This window comes from Microcaecilia unicolor, chromosome 4, assembly GCF_901765095.1.
Source record: "Microcaecilia unicolor chromosome 4, aMicUni1.1, whole genome shotgun sequence".
NCBI classification, from domain to species: domain Eukaryota; kingdom Metazoa; phylum Chordata; class Amphibia; order Gymnophiona; family Siphonopidae; genus Microcaecilia; species Microcaecilia unicolor.
In genome coordinates this window covers 91,271,190-91,285,492 of record NC_044034.1, presented here as the reverse complement: position 1 = coordinate 91,285,492, position 14,303 = coordinate 91,271,190, and the positions used below count along the sequence as shown (strand labels likewise).

The 14,303-nt window shown below is 44.7% G+C and overlaps 1 long non-coding RNA gene across 1 annotated transcript in view; it reads right to left on the bottom strand.

Moving 5' to 3' along the window:
- Window positions 1-14,303, bottom strand: part of LOC115468620 — a 155,593-nt gene that overhangs the window by 80,952 nt on the left and 60,338 nt on the right. The gene's annotated exons all lie outside the window — the stretch shown is intronic.

The following is a 14,303-nucleotide window of genomic DNA, read 5'->3' as shown; positions in this document are numbered from 1 at the left end:
ATTTGTCTTAGGTCCTCGCTGTTGCGAGGTGCAATTGACCATTGGTGGTGGTTTTCCATGAACCTGGTTGCTAGGGATTCCCAACTTGTGAGAATTATGGTCTGCTTTTCCTCGGAGAAAGCGAAGATACATATATGTAGTAGGTATTCTTCGAGGACAGTAGACCTTATATTCTCACAAACCTTCTGGTCTCCACTTGGAATTGTTTCCTGTTTTTATTTTCCTATGCTTTAGTATTGTACTCTGAGAACCGTGCTCTCGCAATGGGTGGGAAGGCACTCACACATGCGCAGGCTCACACTCCATAAAGCTCTTTTAAGTTTGTTACAAGCACCGGACTGGGCAACACAGGTTGTGTTACCCACCTGTGAGATTATAAAGCCTGAAGTCCTTGGAGATTACCTGCTACAGGCAAGTCTATATCTGCATATGTACTGGAATGTTTTGTACATAATTATTGGCATCATCATTTTTTTTTATTTGTAAGAAGTCTTTATTAATAGTTCAAGCAAGGAGGAAAAAGAAACAGTCAACCATTTAACAACAATGTGATATGTGCCATAGTACACATATAAAAACATAAAACAATGTGAAAAAAAAAGCAGTTTCCCCTCCAGCCCCAACAGGATAAAAGTAACCAGATGTAACTTTGAAACTTTGGAAAACTTCTTGTATAGTAAAAAAAAAAAGTTGAACCTCCCCCCTCCAAATCCTTCCCACCTTCAGCTAACCAAGGAGGTACAGAAAACCCCCACCCGGTTGGAGTCCAACATGGTAAGCAATATTCAAGCAGAACAATGAGAAGTAAATGGGTCCCAAATGACTTCCCATTTGTGTATCTGATGTCTATGCTCTGCTAATAAACACTCCACTTCACAGATATACCACAGTTTGTTGAGGCACTTCACCAATTGAGGAACAGATTGTTGTTTCCAGTGCGCTGCCAAGATCACTCTGGCAGCACGCATAGCATGCCTTGCCAAAGTGGCCTGAGGAGGTAGGTGTTAATCCTGGGACCTTCTTGGGAAAAAGGAAAAATACTGGTGACTAGGGAATGGGGTGTCCCAACCACCTCTGCAGTCTGTGTTGAATTGTTTTCCAAAAAGCACGGATTCTTAACACATGACCACCAGATGTGACCCATTGTACCAAGTTCCCTACAGCCCCTCCAACACATGCCCAAGAGGACTAGATAGATGCATTGGAGACAAGCAGGTGTTCAGGTATCAACAAATTAAAACTTTTACAGCATTTTCTTTGAAAGGTACATAGAAAGACACCCTCACCAGTTCCCTTTCCAAAGTCTCCCATTCATCACCTCTCAGCTCCAGACCCAACTCACACTGCCATTTCCTTCTATGCATGGTGTAAACTGGGGATTGTGAACACAAATGTTCATATGAACAGGTAATCAGACCTCTCGTGGTCTTGGAGTCCTCACATAAGTCCTCCAGAAAGGAATCGTCCTTGGAAATTGCAGAGCAGATAGGTGACAAAGAAAGGAAATGAGAAATCTGAAGATAAGCATATCTGTCTTGTGACACAAAAGGAAATTCTTCCGCCAAGGAGAGAAAAGTGAACATGGAGTTTTCATTAGAAAGTTGGCCCCAGGTCCTGAGGCCCTCAGAGTACCAATGAGTGAAGACCCCCTGTGTATTGCCAGAGGGGAATGGGATTGAAGGCTATAGGTGTAAGGCATGACAAGATACGATCTTGGTTTAGAAAGAGACTATCCTGATAGTAAAAGGTAGTGTAGCTTGAGGACACAACCCCGCCCCAAGGTGTCCCTGTTTACGTGGGAGCCACACAAGAGCTCCTAATGGACTTGAATCTAAAGAAACTTGTTCCAAATGCACCCATAGTTTGTAAGGATGTACCTGATACCATTCTAAAGCTGTACGCGCTTGAGCTGCCCTGTAGTACCAGTAAATATTAGGGACTTCCAGCCCTCCCCGCCTCTTGTTTTGATACAGGAAGGATCGAGGTAAATGCAGCGGTTACCAGACCAAATAAAGCGAGTGAGATGATCTTGTAACTTAGAGAGAAACCCCCAGGGTATCCTCAAAGGGAGAACCTGAAATAAGTAAAGTAGGTGAGGCAAGATATTCATTTTAACAGTGGCTATTCGACCGAACCAGGAAAGATCTAGATCTTCCCAACGATCCAGATCACCAGTGATGGCCCTAATCAAGCCAGAGTAGTTAGAGAATAGGTCAGATCATGGAGTCAGGAAACCCCCAAATAGCAAATCCCACTTGTAGCCCAGTGAAAAGGGAAGGAAGTCTGCAATGAGTCCTCATGCTTCATAGGTAGGGTAACATTTAAAGCCTCCGATGTGTTCATATTGATTTTAGCCAAGTCTGGGGCAAATGTCTTGTAAAATTCATTAGGAAAGCCATCTAGACCAAGTGATTCCTGAGAGGGGAGTCATTTAATAACCTGTTGAATCTCTAGTGAAGTGACCAGCCTGTCCAGATCAGCTTGTTGTGCAGGGGTAAGCGAGGGTAGGTTGCAGGATGTCAAGTTCTCCAAAATAGCCTCTTGGCTAGGATGAATCTATTGTGAGTATAGAGATTGACAGAAAGTTTGGAAATGCAGACGTATCTGAGCGGATTTATTTAGTGTCCTGCCTTTGCTATTTTGGATACACACAATTGTGCGAACAACCTTTTGTTTATGATGTCTAAGGGCAAATATATGACCTGTTTTGTTAGTAAAATCATAAGAATGCACTATATGCTGCTCTTGCAACAGACTTAATTGTTCAGAATAGATCTAATTGAAGCGTAAGGGCATGCAGTTCCTGCAATATTTCAGGTGAACCCTTGTCTTTATGACTAGATTCCAGATGTTGAATTTTATCCAAACAGCTTGCGAGCTGTGCTCTTTGGAGACGGGCGCATCTACTAACCAACTGTAAGAAATGACCCTGAGATACTGCCTTCATGGCATCCCAAACTATGCTCAAAGGGGGGCCTGAGTCGATGTTATTTTCCAAGTTTTCTTTTAGTAAGCTTCTGTAACCTCCCAACCCCTCAGCTTCCTGCAGCAAGCGGGTATTTAAAGTCTAGTGCTTTGTCTTCCTCACTAATGGAAGGCAGTGAAACCCAAATCGGTGCATGATCTGATATAGTGATGTTACCAATTCCCGCATCCGGGCCCCTTTCAACCAATTTAGAATCTAGAAAAATGTAATCGATGCGTGAGTAAGAGTCATGTATAGGGGAATAGTAAGAGTAGTTCCGCACCCACGGACGGGAAAGACACCATATGTCCAGAGATCCCAGAGAGTGGATGAGGGGGCCCAGGGCAGAAGAGGTCTTACAATCCACTCTGGGAGACCTGCGAGATTGGTCAAGGTTGGGATCCAGTGTGGCATTGAAATCCCCTCCCATTACCAGAGTGCCTCAAAGAAATGGGGAGAGAACTTCCCGCAAATGGGCATAAAAAGCCCCCAGTGATCGTTTGGGGTATATATGGATGCCAAGGTAATATCAACCTCATCAATAGTAATGTGTAAAAATAAGAAATGCCTGCCCGGATCTCATTTAATCTTAACAACTTGGACTGGTATCGAAGAGTGTATCAATATAGCTACCCCACGTTTCTTAGAGGAATCGACAGCTTAGGCAAAATAAGCAGTGGATAACAAGGATGAAAGAGATGTGTCTCCTGAAAAAAAGCATGTGATCTGAACTGTAGCAATTCTTTAAAGAGCTTTTGACGTTTCTGAGGCATATTTAGACCCTTTACGTTACATGACAGGATCTGTAAATCACCACTCATCACCAGATACTAATTCCAAATATATACAAGTGTTTTAACAGTTCAATTCCAAATATATACAAGCATTTTAACAGTTCCAATCGCCTTTTCCCAAACCATGTTGAATCTCTAGGGACTACAGTAAGATATATACCTAAAGAAATCCTCCCATACGTAGCCGTAACCTTAGCCACCTCACACCCCCCTCCCTTTACCCACATAATCTACATCAGACAGCAGGTATACAACCCCTGAATGGGATGTCGAGGAACTAAACCACCACACCCCAGGCAAGCCAGCTCATATACACTCCCCACCTCCACATGCTTCTCCCATACACAGACTCATAGTACTAACCCACTCCTATTATCTCACCATGTATCCCCGTACATACTACATCACACTCGCACTACTAGTATTAGAGATCAACCCTCCCAAACCCCCCCCCCCCCACACACACACATAATAAACACACTCACAGTGTAAAGCTGACCCCCCTTTCTTCACTGTAACTCAACCAAATTCCTATTGTGGAAGTTCTCCCTCACTATATACAGTATATGCAGCACATAGCCAACAAGTCAAGAGAGGGAGACCTCTCCCCATTACCACAGAAAAAATAACTCATTACTCAGTTAAGTTTAGGAAATAAACAACAAAGTGTGCAGATAACGTCAACATCATCTCTCCGCAGCCATTGCTGCAACTTTCTCCATGTTCTTAGAAGATGTAGGAATCCTCTGCCATAGCTGAAATTTAGCTTTTGTTACAGGAGCCAACGTATTCGGGTGAGCGGCTGAGGTGGCCAAACCCGCTCCATGTAGAAGCTTCCAGGCACCCATCAGAGACTGAACCCGATGATCTTTGCCCTGCAGGGCGATGTTTAGGGAGAAGGGGAACCCGCATCTGTACAAAATCTGCTCCTTATTTAAGATATCCAAAGCGGGCTTCATCAGCCTCCGCTGCTGCAGCGTGAATTGAGACAGGTCTTGTTACACAGCAACCCTAGAAGCATTGTACTCCAGGTTAGGCATCTGCTGGGCATGAGTAAGCATTAGTTCTTTATCAGCGAACCTAACAAACCAAGCAACTATGTGTCATGACCTGTTATCTACATGCCGACCCAAGGATCGATGAGCTCTTTCCGATCCAATCAGGGCCGAGCCCAGTTCAGACCCCATCAGGGTGACACATAGAGCTCAAATTATGGCCGGAACATCCTCAGTTTGTCTTCCCTTTGGCACCCCTCGAAATCAGAGATTTTTCCGGCGGCCCCTATTTTCCAAATCGTCAAACTTACAGGACAAATCTGCATACTGCTTCCCCAACTCTTGGATGCTGGAGGTATGAGTCGAAATCGATTCTGAATGCTCGTTTAACTTCAGCTCAATGTCTTCCACCCTGACCCCCAGTTCTCAGAGGTCAGAGCTTAATGTAGCTATGCAGTCTAAAATCTCTTCTTTTGAGGCTTTAATGTCTGCTTGTACCCCAGATAGAAACTGTCACAGCTCACTGGAAATACCCTTTTTCGAGGGAGGCAACCGGGATTCTGTTAGGGATAATGCAGAGTCTGAAGGGGAAAGCAGCGCCAGTGACACGTGGTACTCCAAGGTCTTACCTCCAACTTGTCCCAGCCGACAATCCACCTTTTTATTTTCTGCGAAGAGGAGGATTTACTCATAATCTTAATGGTTCCGCAGACCGATGCTTGCTTATATTATAAGAAAGAAGTGCCTATGGAGGTGGATAGAACAATTATTTGCACGTCTGAAGCAGGACCGAAGGAGCTAGGCTGCCTTAGAGTGCGGTGACATCACTTCCTCCTCGGCATCATAAAAATTTTATGTACAAGAAATTTTTTTGATGCTGATATTTATCCATAGACTAACATTTCAGCACATGCGCAGATGTGTGATGACACTTGTTTTGCTTGGATAAGCACACAGTACTAGATGCTTGTAGTGCAGAACCTTGTCTGCATATGGTATGCATGCCCCAATTAGCTTACAAATTCTGTGTGCTTCAGATTTGCATACGACCAGCTTACTGTGCTGACGAGCAAAACTTAAAACATGTTCACATTAGAAACCATGTTCTCAGCCATTAGTGTACACCTCTAATGCATGGCTTTTTGTGTCATCCCTAAGAGAGCTGTTTGTCCTGGTGCTATAACATGTCAACCAGTTGTGTGCTCGATTAATCCTGCTACCTATGGAGAGCATCTGTTAAAGATAAACAGCTTTACTTTTTTATATTCTGCTTTTCTTAAAAAAAAACTGGCACTGCATAATCCATATATGCAGTCAGTAAAACCTGGATAGGCTCTGTCTGTCCCTAAAAGTCATCTGCTACTTCCAGCACATGAGTACTGTGTTTTTGCTGCCACAATTTAAAAAAACAAAAATTGGTCCAGAAGAGAAGAGACCTCAACATTCCAAGTCCATCTTAAAAATACTTCAGTCTCCCTTACATTTTGTTTGTTTGGAACAAAAACAAAACTCTGGTTTGTAGGCTCATAACCAATTAATGTATTTTAATTTGTTGAATTTGCCTTTGAGATATACTGTACATTTTTCTCCAGCATGCATGCATGATACTGTATCCATCAAGCTTGCAATGTATATTGTTGCCACAATAATATTTAACCAGTCTGGAAATGTAAATATTTCCCTGAAGTATCTCATTACCTGCTGCCTGTTTTTCCTTCCACTAATATTTACTTGGGCCTGACTATCTGACAAACAGTAGTTCTTTTGATAACCTACTGAGGGGTGCAGCAGTTCAATTTCTACTCTGTTTATATTGTTATAACCTTATGATTCTATTAGGACACTCCATTGCTTTGCTTCCTCATTAAGCATCAGAGGCTCAATGCATGGACTTCTACTGCAGAATTAGAGAAAACAAAAACATGGTATGCAGAAAGTATCGCACATGCAAATCCACAGCTCATTGCCAAAATGGTCCCCTTCCAGTCAGTATGTGAGCTTAAGCACTGACAGCAGAGGGGTAGCCAGGTTTTGATGATGTGTGTGTGGGTGGGGGGGGGGGGGGGGGGGGGAGGAAGAAGGAAGAAGGAAGCAGAAAGCAGACTTTTGTAAAACAGGCAACAGTACAAGGCTGATGGGCCAAGAGAGGGGAGGATTAAAATCTGCATAGGTGGTCGGTAATTTTTTGGGATGTGATCAGTGGTGTGCTGGTAAATGTTTAACAACAGGCTCTCTCCCCGGTCCACCTCTGCGCCCCCCCCCCCAAATTGCAGAGTTGGCAATAGCCGGAGATAGAGCCTGGGGGGGGGGGGGGGGGCAATGCATTATTCTCTCTAGGAAAAAAAAATTAAATGATCCCAGGTTCCAATCTAATTCATGTTTAATGTGAGATAAAATGTCATAAATAAGTAAATAAATATAAACTTTTAATGCTGAGCACCTGATTCTCAAAGTGGACATATTCTAAACACTATAATGAAAATAAAATGATTTTTTCTACCTTTGTTGTCTGGTGACTTTGTTTTTCTGATCATACTGGCCCAGTATCTGATTCTGCTGCTATCTGTCCTCTTAACTCAGTTTCCAGGGCTTCCTTTCCATTTATTTCTTTACTTTCCGCCTTTCTTCTTAATTTCTTGCCCTACATCCGTAAGTAAAAGCTGGGTCCTCTGCAGACTTGACTATCCAGTGGATCCAGCTTCTGCTTATTTTCTTCATCAATGTGCAGTTTTTCTCCTCTCTTCCTTTTCCCTCATCTCATCTTCTTTCTCACTCTTCCCTCCCCTCCCCTCCATCCATGTCCAGCATTTCTTCTCTCTCCCTTCCCTCTCCTCCATCCATGTCCAGCAACCCTCCTCTCCCCTGCCCTCCCCTCCATCCACCCATGTCCAGCAACCCTCCTCTCCCCCTGCCCTCCCCTCCATCCACCCCATGTCCAGCAACTCTCCTCTCCCCTGCCCTCCCCTCCATCCACCCATGTCCAGCAACTCTCCTCTTCCCTCCCCTCCATCCGTCCATCCATATCCAGCAATTCTCTTCTCTCCCCTGCCCCCCTCCATCCATCCATACCCAGCAATTCTCTTCTCTCCCCTGCCCCCTTAAAAACTAGCGGTCCCAGCACAGACTCCTGGGGTACCCCACTATCTACTCTTCTCCATTGAGAATACTGACCATTTAACCCTACTCTCAGTTGTTTATCTTTAACCAGTTTTTAATCCACAATAGGACATTATCTCGTATCCCATGACTTTTTAATTTCTTTAGGTGTCTTTCATGAGGTACTTTGTCAAATTCCTTTTGAAAATCCAGATAACACAATATCAACCAGCTCACCTTTTATCTATTCACCAAAGAAATGTAATAGATTGGTGAGGCAAGATTGCCCTTGACTAAATCCATACTGGCTTTGTCTCATTAATCCATGCTTATGTGTATGTCCTGTAATTTTGTTCTTTATAATAGTCTGTACCATTCTGCCTGGCACTGACTTCAGGCTCACCTCAAAGACTGAGCAGGAAGGAACGTGAATCATTTGTTTACTCTTTCCAAAAATACTAGGACTAGGGGGCATGCGATGAAGCTACAAAGTAGTAAATTTAATATGAATCAGAGAAATTTCTTCTTCACTCAACGTGTAATTATGCTCTGGAATTCGTTGCCAGAGAATGTAGTAAAGGCGGTTAGCTTAGCGGGGCTTTAAAAAGGTCTGGACAGCTTCCTAAATGAAAAGGCCATTGACCATTATTAAATTGACTTGGGGAAAATCCACTGCTATTTCTGGGATAAGCAGCATAAAATGTATTGAACTTTTTCGGGATCTTGCCAGGTATTTGTGACCTGGATTGGCCACTGTTGGAAACAGGATGCTGGGTTTGATAGACCTTTGGTCTGTCCCAGTGTGGCAATACTTATGTAATGCCCGCTTGCTCCTGTTTTCAGTGCTGCCATGATCCAAAATGGTGGTGCATTTCGATGTACCACTAAGGTCAGCCTACCAAATAAGGGATTGTATTGATTGCAATGCCTTATTTGGTAGGCTGATCCCTAGCAGTGCATTGTATTATACTATACTGCTACGGGTTGGGCTTCACTATTTTTAGATCTAGGTGGCATTGGAGGCAGGTGTGAGTGGGCATTGCCTCTGCCTGTCCAGTCTTTGAGGTGTGTGTGTGTGTGTGTGTGTGTGTGTGTGTGTGTGTGTGTGTGTGTGTGTGTGGTGGGGGTACATCAGACTACCAGGGATGCTTTTTTATGTCAAGTTTTTTACAAAGAATTATGCAAAAAAATTGGGACCTGTGACGAAAGGCTACTTTGGCACTAAAAGAAGTAAATTGTGCTCTTAGTATGCCATGTATTCTCAGGACCCCTCAAAGGCTATTTTAAGTAAATGAGAATTTGAAAGCGACACGCTTGAAGCAGGGGCGTAGCCAGACAACAGATTTTGGGCAGGCCTAAGCAAGAATTGGGTGGCCACCAAGTGTTCTCCCCCCCCCCCCCCCCCAAAAAAAAATCTCAGCTGGTGGGAAAACGCTTCTTTCCACCTTGGCAGCAGGAATGCACTGAAAACTGAGCATGCGCAGGTGCCGGTGTTGTGGAAAGTAGCGTTTTCGTTACCATCAGGGGAAAATCTTCAGCTGGCGGAGCTTGGGATTCCCACCAGTTACCACTAAACATGTGCTACTGTTGGGTGGGCCTGAGCCATAAATGGGTGGGCCCCGGCCCACCCAAGCCCACCTATGGCTACGCCACTGGCTTGAAGATTGATATGTTAACATTGCTGGGACTGTTACGTAGTTTATATGAGAGACCCTGCTGTGTGAATATTTGTCCTATTGCTTGTGGTAGCTTTCTGGCATCCAACATCTTAATGGTCAAAATGGTCCACTCTAACAATGCAGACATCTCACTAAATACCTGGATTATTACAATTATGGATTAATTAGTAGTGAGCAGAATAATGTTTACAGACTTCTGAGTATACCTGTAACATTTTAACTATAGCAGAGACCTAATATTAGTCTTAACATGTCAATCCAGAGCAGGCAAATTAAGGAAATATTATGAACACAAATTGAACAGATTTTATTTTATAATCTTCTTTTGAAATACACCAAATTCTAAGTGTCATACCTCAAACAGGATAGAGATGAAGAAGCACGGAATCGGTCCTATTCATCATACTTACTCGGCTAACATGGGAGATGATGAACAATATGTTACATGTCAGTCTATATCATCATTAAAGCTGGGACTTGTAAACCGCCATAATACACTTTTATTGGAATGGTGGTCAATAAAGTAATTAGAATAAATACAATAAATAAGACAGGTTACAATCTTAGAGGGAAGGGAAGGAAAAGTGGATTTGGTAGCTTATACCTTTTCAGTAGTAGCTCAAGGTGAGGTACATTCAGGTACAGTAGATATTTCTCTATCCCTGAAAGATTTATAATCTAACTAGTAAAAAAGGCCTGTGTATGTTTGAGAGAGAGTGTGTGAGAGTGACTCTGTGAGAGAGAGAGAGAGTGAATGTGCGAGTGTATGTGTGTGACAGAGAGTGTGTGTGTGAGAATGAGAGTGTGTGCCAGGGGCCCCCCTCCCTCCCAGTTCCAGGGTCATCCCCTCCCTCCCTCCGAGTTTCAGGGTCATCTCCTCCCTCCCTCCGAGTTTCAGGGTCCCCTCCCTCCGAGTTTCAGGGTCCCCTCCCTCCGAGTTTCAGGGTCCCCTCCCTTGGCTAATAGAGCGTGTGTGTCACAGAGACAGAGAGAGTGTGTGTGAGATAGAGACAGAGAGAGTGTGTGTGTGTGTGAAAGAGAGAGGTTTGCGGGTGTCCTCTGTATGGGGCTGAGTGATGCTCCGACTCTCTGCTTTGCTGCTAATATGCTGTGGGGGGGGGGGGGGGGGGGGGGGGGTTGGCTGAGAGAGAGAGAGAGAGAGAGAGAGAGAGAGAGAGAGTGAATGTGTGTCACAGACAGAGAGAGAGTGTGTGTGAGAGAGAGACAGAGAGAGAGTGTGTGTGTGAAAGAGAGAGGCTTGTGGGTTTCCTCTGTATGGGGCTGAGCGATGATTCGATGTCTCAGCTTTGCTGCTAATATGCTGTGTGTGTGTGGAGGGGGGGGGGGGGTTGGCTGACAGAGAGAGTGTGTGTGTGTGTAAGAGAGAGGTTTGCGCTTCAACTTCGCAGCGCCTCCCTGCTGCTCTCCCTGCATCTCCCAGCTCAACTCCGCGTACGTCATGCTAATGGGAGCCCATGCTCTTTCCCTATTCACCAACGTGACGTACGTAAGCTCTGCCTGCCAGCCAGCTCGTGCGCTCCCCAGCGCTGTCGACCCCACGTGCTGATGGTTGGCTGGCGCTGCTCAGGACTGACTGACTGACGAATCATCTTTGTTTGCTCTGCTCTGTATGTGGAGCGCCTACGACCGAGAGGGGGGGTTGTGGGGTCTGTGACTTTGAGGGGGTTGCGGGGGCGGCAACCTCGTGGGAAGGTGGTTTCGTTTGGCTTAGATAGAGAGAGAGAAAGGGTTTGTTCCAGGCCCCGCCCTCTGACATCATGACATTTTTATGCGAGGGCGGGGCCTGTTACGAACCCAGGCAGCCACAGAACTTTGGAGGAGCGGCTCCTCGAGAGCAACGTCTCTGCCCTCTCGTTGTCACGCGCTTCCCGCCTCCCTGCTAGGAGTAGTAACATCTCCTGACGTCAGGCAAGCAGGATACTAGTGCAGGCCAGTGATGTCAGGAGAGGTTACGATCCCAGTGCGACACATTTGAACGTTCAATGAGCAAATTATTATATTAGATGGGGCAATTCTATAACTTGGCACCTCAAGTTAGGCATACTGATGCTATGCACTAATTGCCAGTTCTGTGATGACACATGTGTGCTAAGATGCCATTACAAAATACTAGTGTAAACCCAAATTGGCGCCAACATTTAGATGTGACCATGTATGGCAGGTGTAAATGGGTGTGCCTAAGTGTGCCATGCAATTTTTCTTTTTTTTTTTTCCATTTATTTAAAACTTGCTATACCGTCCAAACTGACTTGCAGACCAGGGTGGTTTACAATCTAAAACAACAATCAAAATAGAAAGCTTGAAAGGAACTTCAAATTCCCACTTCAGGCACAGGCAGCTCCTTGTGACTCTGGGCAAGTCACTTAACCTTCCATTGCCCCATGTAAGCCGCATTGAGCCTGCCATGAGTGGGAAAGCGCGGGGTACAAATGTAACTAAAATAAAAAATAGGACAAAATTGAGCACACAACAGAATACAGCAAAATAGATCAAGAGGTTAAGGGAGACTAAAAGAACACAGGGAAAGAGGCTAATCATGAAAAATTATACAACAAATCCTCACTCCTCAAACTAAATCAAATGCCTGTTCAAATAGCCTTAAAAACCTGGCTATCTTGAATTTTTTGAAAGATGATTCATAGCAGATATACAGCGAGAGAGAATTCAGTGGAATGGTGCCTGGAAGTAAAAGGCTCGATGACGTGTGCATTCTAATTGAGCTTCTTTAGGGTTTTGGAAGTACTAAGCGATGGTCATTGATGGAACAGGAGAATAGGATCATGAAAATAGATAAGTAATCGGGTAAACCATTTCTGTGTGCGCTAAAAGTAAGTGTAAGTAATTTTAAAATAGATCGCTTTTCCACTGGGAGCCAGTGGAGTTCCTGAAACAGAGGGGAGACATAGCCAAATTTATATGCATGGCAAATGAGTTTAATGGCAGTGTTGTGAATCAATCGAAGTTGCACTGCGTGTAACTTGGAAACAAGCCCATGCGTGTGTTCCCCTTGCAGTTATGCACTAAGGCACTTGTGTGTGCTACTTTCTAGAATAGTATGTAGTGCACTTAAGTGCGTAAGTGCTAATTTTGTACCAGAGAAAATGGAGTGTTTGAGTGCTTTTGTTCTTATTGATATATACATAGAGGAAGTAATTCATTTTAATGATTACATGGCCAGTTAACTGATTGGTGTGAAAGTACACCCCATGACATGATGGTGGGTATTTTGCTGCTAAGTGTGTACAGGGATAGAGTTTGGGTGCAATATGTGTATACTCATAAATCTATGTGTGGACGTTTACGTCGGTTCAAGAGCAGGTATAACTGACCGTACCTGCCAGTTATGCTAATACTTTTATGCTAGTATTTTATAAGGAAACATAGGTGCCTCTCCAGCTTATTTTCAAAAGAGATTGCCGGCCATCTTCCGACATAGATCGGGAGATGGCCAGTGATCTCCTGACCCCGGCCAAATCGGTATAATCGAAAGCCGATTTTAGCCGGCCCCAACTGCTTTTCGTCGCGGAGCCGGCCAACCTTCAAGGGAGGGTACAGAAGGCGGGACGGGGGTGTGGTTACGAGATAGCCGGCTTTACCCCATAATGGAAAAAAGATGGCCGCCTCAGACGAGCATTTCGCCGGCTGCACTTGGTCCATTTCTTTTTAGGTCCAAGTCACAAAAAAGTGCCCCAATTGACCAGATGACCACTGGAGGGAAACAGGGATGACCTCCCCTTACTCCCCCAGTGGTCTCCAACCCCCTCCCACCGAAACAAAATTAAGAAAAAAAAGTTTTTTGCCAGCCTGTATGCCAGCCTGAAATGTCATACTCAGCTCCCTGACAGCAGTATGCAGATCCCTGGAGCAGTAATTAGTGGGTGCAGTGCACTTCAGGCAGGTGGACCCAGGCCTATCCCCCCACTACCTGTTCCACTTGTGGTGGTTAATGTTGAGCCATCCAAAAAACCCCCAAACCCACTGTACCCACATTTAGGTGCCCCCCTTCAACCCTTAGGGCTATGGTAATGGTGTAGAGTTGTGGGGAGTGGGGTTTGGCGGGGATTTGGGGGGCTCAGTACCCAAGGTAAGGGAGCTATGCACCTGGGAGCTATTTTTTTTTAATTTCTAGAAGTGCCCCCTAGGGTGCCCGGTTGGTGTCCTGGCATGTGAGGGGGGCTGGTGCACTACAAATGCTGGCTCCTCCCATGACCAAATGCCTTGCATTTCGCCGGGTTTGAGATGGCCAGGCCCGGTTTCCATTATGGCTGAAAAACGAAGCCAGCCATCTCCTCTACACCCGGCGATCGATTTAGTCGGCCCCAACCGTATTTTGAAAATACGGTTGGCTCCACCCCCTTGCAGAGCCGGCCCCAAAGATGGCCGGCCAACTATTTGGCTGGCGCCGTTCGATTATGCCCCTCCACGTGTCTTTTATAAAATAAGTCCTAAGAGGTGCCTATTTGCCCTCTTAAACCAAGTGCCCTATTTATAAAATTATCCTCATAAAATATATGTATTTCAATAACCATTACAGAAAAAGCTTTATAATAAACACAGCAAAACTTCATGTAAGCATTATATAAGGCTTGTCCAAGTTTAGCCCTCAAGAGCCACAAACAGGCCAGGTTTTTGACCTTTCCCTAATGAGTTTAATTATTCTGATTCCCCACTAGCTGGGATTTTGCTATGTCAATTAAAAAGGCTGTAGCTGGTTCAAAATTTCACATTTCCACTTTGGTTTACTGGCATATCA